The 6,000-nt window shown below is 40.6% G+C and overlaps 1 protein-coding gene across 1 annotated transcript in view; it reads left to right on the forward strand.

Moving 5' to 3' along the window:
- The window catches only part of TMTC1 (transmembrane O-mannosyltransferase targeting cadherins 1), a gene marked incomplete at its 5' end in the record, with an annotated part of 320,118 nt that overhangs the window by 212,467 nt on the left and 101,651 nt on the right, over positions 1–6,000 (forward strand). The window lies entirely within an intron of this gene.

Here is a 6,000-nt window from a genome sequence, read left to right on the forward strand (position 1 = left end):
AGTTTCCAGCTGCATGGCTTTGCAGTTGGTTAGAATTATTAATCCAGAAAATTATTTTTAGTAAAATTTTAAAAGAGAGATGTAATTTTAGTTTGGTTTTAACTTTAGATTTTTAAAGTAGTATTATGCAGATTTTAATCTGAATGAATTTATAAAAATAAGACTCAAGGAGAGGTTTCTGGGTTTGTGAATCCCAATGGAAACACCCTTAATGATGAACTGGACTGTAAAATCAGCTATGAACAAAGTGAAACCAATAAGCCAAATTTCATCATCTAATCGCGTGAATGGGAAAGATGAGCACACGTCAGGGAGGAAGAGAGATGGCATATGTTTCTTTAGAATTTTTCAGCATGCTAAGTTGTAGTCTGTGATCTAGTTGCTTTATTTTAAACCTTATTTTTCTGTGGTGTAGAAGTTTTTAAATATAGTAGTATCAACTTACAGCCTTAAATTTGTCATAAAGGTAAACATTCTTTGTGACCATCCCCCATCCTTGTGATTCTAGGCTCACTCAGTCTGTCTCTCTGACGCCATAGCCCTGGGGACCTTCATCTGGGCTCTGATGGCCCTGCCACCCCTAGCATCCCAGCAGAACCTGCCCATCTCCCAGGCATTTCCCAGGGATCTCCATTCTGTGTCCTCTTCCAGCTTCTGTTCTCACTTATGACCCAATTGGCCAATTTAATCAACATGGTTTTATACTTGATTCTTTGACCCACTGGTACATGACCCTTATTTTTTGAGAGGGACACATCACTGCAACAGAGGTGGGATCTCTTGAGGAAAGGGGGGAACTTCTGGAAGAGTGTGGGGAAGTACATGGAATGGAAGGGCCATGAAGAAGCAGGCCGGCAGCAGACAGGAAATGGGCGTCTGGACAGACTGTCTTGAGCGCTTTCTCAAGACTGAGTGGGAAAACTGACACTGGTGTTTTCTGTCTTCACACGAGAGTCCTTGGGAAAGGACTTCCTACAGCTAGGCTTGAGCTGAAGTCATGTGCCTGCCCCTTGTCTTCACCAGGGCACTGAGCTGACGGACCTGGCCAACAAAGCCTCCTCTGACTTCCATGAAGAAAATTAGGGCAGGCAGAACACTTTGGGGTACCACAAAGACCTCACAAAGTGAGGTGAGAGGAGTTTCCTGCATGGCAAGCAAGAAGTGTAAGAAGTGGGAACAGAAAGTAGGCTGAATGAATCAGTGGGTGAACAATGTTCTCTACACTCTTAAGCTATTTTATTTATTGTTATGCACTCAATCACTGTATATCATTACAGCGTGCAAAATGAATTCTCCCAGCATGGATGCACTGAACATTAGTCTAGTTAAAGATATTACCATACATATTATCATCAACAGATTATTTTCCATTTTCGTGACCCTTAAATGTTTCATTTCTTTCTTGGTCCTTGATTCCCTTCCTCTCACTGTCCCTCGTTTGCCACCCTCTTACACTGTCTCTAGTACCTACATTTGTTCTCCATGCTTTTCTGTCTTCCAGTCTTCCAGTTCCTGCCATAGAGTGCAGACATTCAGTATATACTGAGTCGGGGCAGGCAGGGCCTCTTTTTCATAGTCTGGCCTGCTTCGCTGAGCAGTAAATCTTCAATATTCGTTCTCTTTTATAGTCCGGCTTGCTTCGCTTAGCAATAACTCTTCCATATTTGTCCACTTTCTATCCAACGCCAAGGTCTTCAGCTATTTTAAGATAATATATCTGATTTTACTACTCGTCATTTTAAATATTTTAAAACTAGAAAACAAAATTAGTTCAGTGCCCCTATCCTATTTTATTTATTCATGAATGTAAATGGATTTCAAAAAGTTCTTGGAAAAATGCATACTATGAAAAAAAATATGCGTGAATTTCATACATTTTGCACCCAAATAAACTTATACTTTAATTCTATTTTTCTATAGACATTTTGAAGTATCCCCATATCATTGTCACCATCATCATTGCCAACATTATTTCAGTGGGTGCCTTAGAGAGCTGTTAAAATTAAAGTCTTTTGTGTGGATTTACCATCAACATTATTATTATAATTTTCCACACAGACCTACACAAATCACCGTAAGACTTCAGGTGGTACCCAGTCCCTGTAATGCCCCTCCGCATTTCACAGGACACTCGCAGACCACCTGGGAGTTATTTCCCCCTCACTGTATGCCGAGGTCATTCTGTAAACACCAGAGTATTGAAGGTCTCTGATGAAACTTCCTCCTGGTCCAGGTTGGCTTAAAATCTTTTTTCATTTTCTTTCACTAGTCAGTGCTTTTATGAGAAACTTCAAAATGGTTGTGCCCTGTATACATCCCTGGCCTGAATAAAGATACTAGCAGTGGTTGTGTCTGCTAATGATGTTTACTGCTCACTCAGAACAACTTTGGGGGAGATGCTGGCAGGCAGCAGTCTAGTTCGAGGATAAGTCAGTGCTCAAACCCTTTCCAGCTGATGCCAGCAATTAGAAAACAGAAACCAAGCAGTAGCCCATAAAACCTCCTAGACTTTGTATCCAAGAGCTTCTGCTGTTATACATGGAAGTATGTAAAAAGTGACCAGTTGATTACTAAAACAGGAGCAGTCCACACCTGTGCTAAAGAGACTTTGTGCCTGGGAAGGCCTTTGGTGGTTGAATGGGATTTTGTGTAATGTGTAAATCAAAGCTGTTGATGTTTTTTAGAAAACTTTGCCTACTGTCAATTATCTTTATTTTGAGAACACTTTTAAGAAGCTGAGACATTGAGACCAATCTTTTTTTTCAAGACCATATGTTTGTATGAATTGATTTGTGCTGAGTAATGTTCAAATTCATTGCATAAACATTTACTGAGGATCTATGAGGCAGGATAGGGTTAGTGATTGAGTATACAGTCTGAAGTTAGACTTTCTGGACCTGTTCCAAGTTCTGTCATTTAATATTAGTGTGATTTGGGGCAATTTACTCATCTATTCTGTGCCTTAGGTTCTTTATTTTACGACTTAGAATAATAGTGTTTATTCCTGGGTATCCTGTGAGAATAAAATAGTATGCTAAAAATACATAGGACAATGTCTGTCATATGATAAACACTGTAAATTTTTCAAAGTTTTACTATGTACACTGTGTTCTAGAACATGAGTGAGTGAATGAGTAAGAGAGAGATTGCCCATTGGGGAGCTGAAAGTCTTTATGGGAGTTATATGTGTAGAATATTTCAATATAATGTAGCGAGAGACAGTTAGACAAAGAATAATGTGTAAGTGCAAAAGGTGACTCAGATCAACCCAGGCTTTCAAGGGTCATTCTCTTACAGGCCTGAGGAGAGTGTTAAGGATGATATAAACCCAGTTAGCCATAATGCACACAAAACCAAAGGCTGGCCGAATTGATTAAGAAAAAAATTGCAATGATTCTAGAAAAGGTGATGCCCTTGGCCAGTGGCCTGCTTCTGTCTTCTCTGTTCCAGACAATAAACCTGTTGACCCTTGTGCGAATACATGGTTTAGCCAAAGCCTCTTTAATGATGTGGAATGGATTTGCTTGGACGTGCTGTAAATGGTCTTCCAGAATGTCATAAGGCAGACTTTTTTTTTTTTTTTGGAGAGGTTTTTGCTATAGGGCGCGTGCACTCGCCAGACAGACAGAGAGAGACATAGAGACAGAAAGTGAGAAATCACCCCCCAGGGGGGATGGTCACGCTGCAATCCCTTCTCCTCCATTCTCCTCTCGGGATCTTGGGCACGCACGCACACATGCCCGGCGTGAGTTTTAAGCCACCGGGTCTGGGACGCGAACCGTGGTCGACTACGTGGGAGTTCAGCAACATAGCCATTACGCTAACTGCTGTTAAGGCAGACTTTTGAGTTGGAGAAAATACAAATTTTCATGAACCGTGGTCGACTACGTGGGAGTCCAGCGACATAGCCATTACGTTAACTGCTGGTTCCCCATAAGGCAGACTTTTGAGTTGGAGAAAACACAAATTTTGAACAAGCTCCAGCCTTTGTAGCTGAAGCCTCTTCTTCCTTAAAAAACAAAATCACTCTTTAAGATGTATTTTGGGGGAGGGTCAGCAGATAACATGGTGGTTAAGGTGCTGGACACTCCCACAGGGCCCACCAGACTTGAAGTCCGGGAGCTGGTGGCTTTCTCTCTCTCTCTCTCTCTCTCGTCAAATTAAAATACATGAATGAATAAATAAAATTAAATAATTCTTTTTTTAAAAAAAATGTGTTTTGGGGAAATACAGATACAGCGTCCTCACACAGCATTATTCTCCTATTAGCAAGAACCTTACACACAAAATGGACAAAGCCCCACCCAGTCTTGTCTCTCATCAGAGGCCTGAAGAGAGTCAACTATCCAAGCTGCAGTAGCTGTTAAGCGGGTGATCCAGGGTTTGAACCCAAGCCTGATATTAAACCCAGAAGATCCATGAACTTTGCCTCACCTATTTTTTTTTGTTTGTTTGTTTTCTAATCTAAGCTAGGTCCATTATAACCAGGGAAAGAAAGAGAAGGAGAGAGAGTTGTTCATAATCATAGTTGCCAGGTTTATTATTTCTAATTCCTACAAGAAAGTTTTCTAATGTCCTAACCTGGGAGAGGATTACTGCCTAACGTCAGATGAGCCTAGTAACATCCTAGAACCTTACATTGTTTTGATTGCTTAGATTAAAACCCCTCCCTTCAATCTTCAAAATACTTGGAAAGATAGAGATGAATGTATTTTCTTTCACATCTACTTTAGAGACTCTCTGAATCCCATTTATGAGCCATTTCAGGAATCCTTGGGCCATAGATAACAATCATGGCCTAGATCATTCGTCTCTGCAACCCCCTCGGTGAGAAACACGATTCTCCTCTTTTCTGAACAGCTGAGCCAGAGAGACCAGCAGACACAACAAGGCAAATAATACAAGCCAGATGGTGACAAATTCTTTTGTAAAGAGCCAGGTCGCCTATTTTAAGCTTTGTGGGGCACACAGTCTCCTTTGCAGCTATTCAACTCTGCTGTTGTCTTGGGAGAGAAGCCAAAATCAATGTGTAAACATGATAATGGATCAAACTACAAGACTGTAGTTTGCATGCCATTGATATAAACACTGTGATAGTGAAATTCTAATGTTATTAATGTCATGACTTTGGTCATAAACTTTGGTTTAGCATCAGAAGTTGATCAACTTTAGAAATGATTCTGACTATGTTGATAGTAGTGTGATTTGGGGAAATCTATGTGTGTATACACACACACACATACATGGGTTTTTTTTTTGGTAGAGTTTTTTTTTTTAGAATTATTTATTTAATTTTATTTATTCATTCATTTATTTTAATTTGACCAGAGAAAGATGCACAGAGAGAAAGAGGGAGAGAGAGGGAGAGAGAGAGAGAAAGAATGAGAGGAAGTGAGAAAGCAAGCTACCAGGTTCAGGACTCGAACCATGATCAACCATGTGGGAGTGTCCAACACCTTATCCACCATGCCACCTGCTGGTTCCAAGTTTTTTTGTTTTGTTTTGTTTTGTTTTTACTATAGGGCATTTGTACTCACTGGAGAGACAGAGAAAGGAAGACAGAGAAATAGAAAGTGAGAAATCACACACACACACACAAACACACACATACACACACACACACACACACACACACACACACACACGGAGGATGATCATGCCACAATTGTTTCTCCACCATTCTCTTAGGATTTTGAGCATGTATGCACACGTACCCAGCAAGAGTTTGAAGCCGCCAGGTTTGGTACTCAAACCATGGTTGACCACGTGGGAGTCCAGCGCCTTAACCCCTATGCCACCTGCTGGCCCAGATTCTAACTATATATTGGTCTTTGTTGGGAAATGGAAGAAAAAGGACTGTGGTGTGACAATGCATCACTGGGGGTTCTCTATCTCTCTCATGTCAGACAAACACTATGGCAATCGAAGAATTTTCTCTTTTTTTTTTTTTTTTTTTTTGTGAGGTTTTTTCTATTGGGACAGTGCACTTGCCCGGCAGAC

This window comes from Tupaia chinensis, unplaced genomic scaffold (assembly GCF_000334495.1).
Source record: "Tupaia chinensis unplaced genomic scaffold, TupChi_1.0 Scaffold000028_1, whole genome shotgun sequence".
NCBI lineage: Eukaryota > Metazoa > Chordata > Mammalia > Scandentia > Tupaiidae > Tupaia > Tupaia belangeri.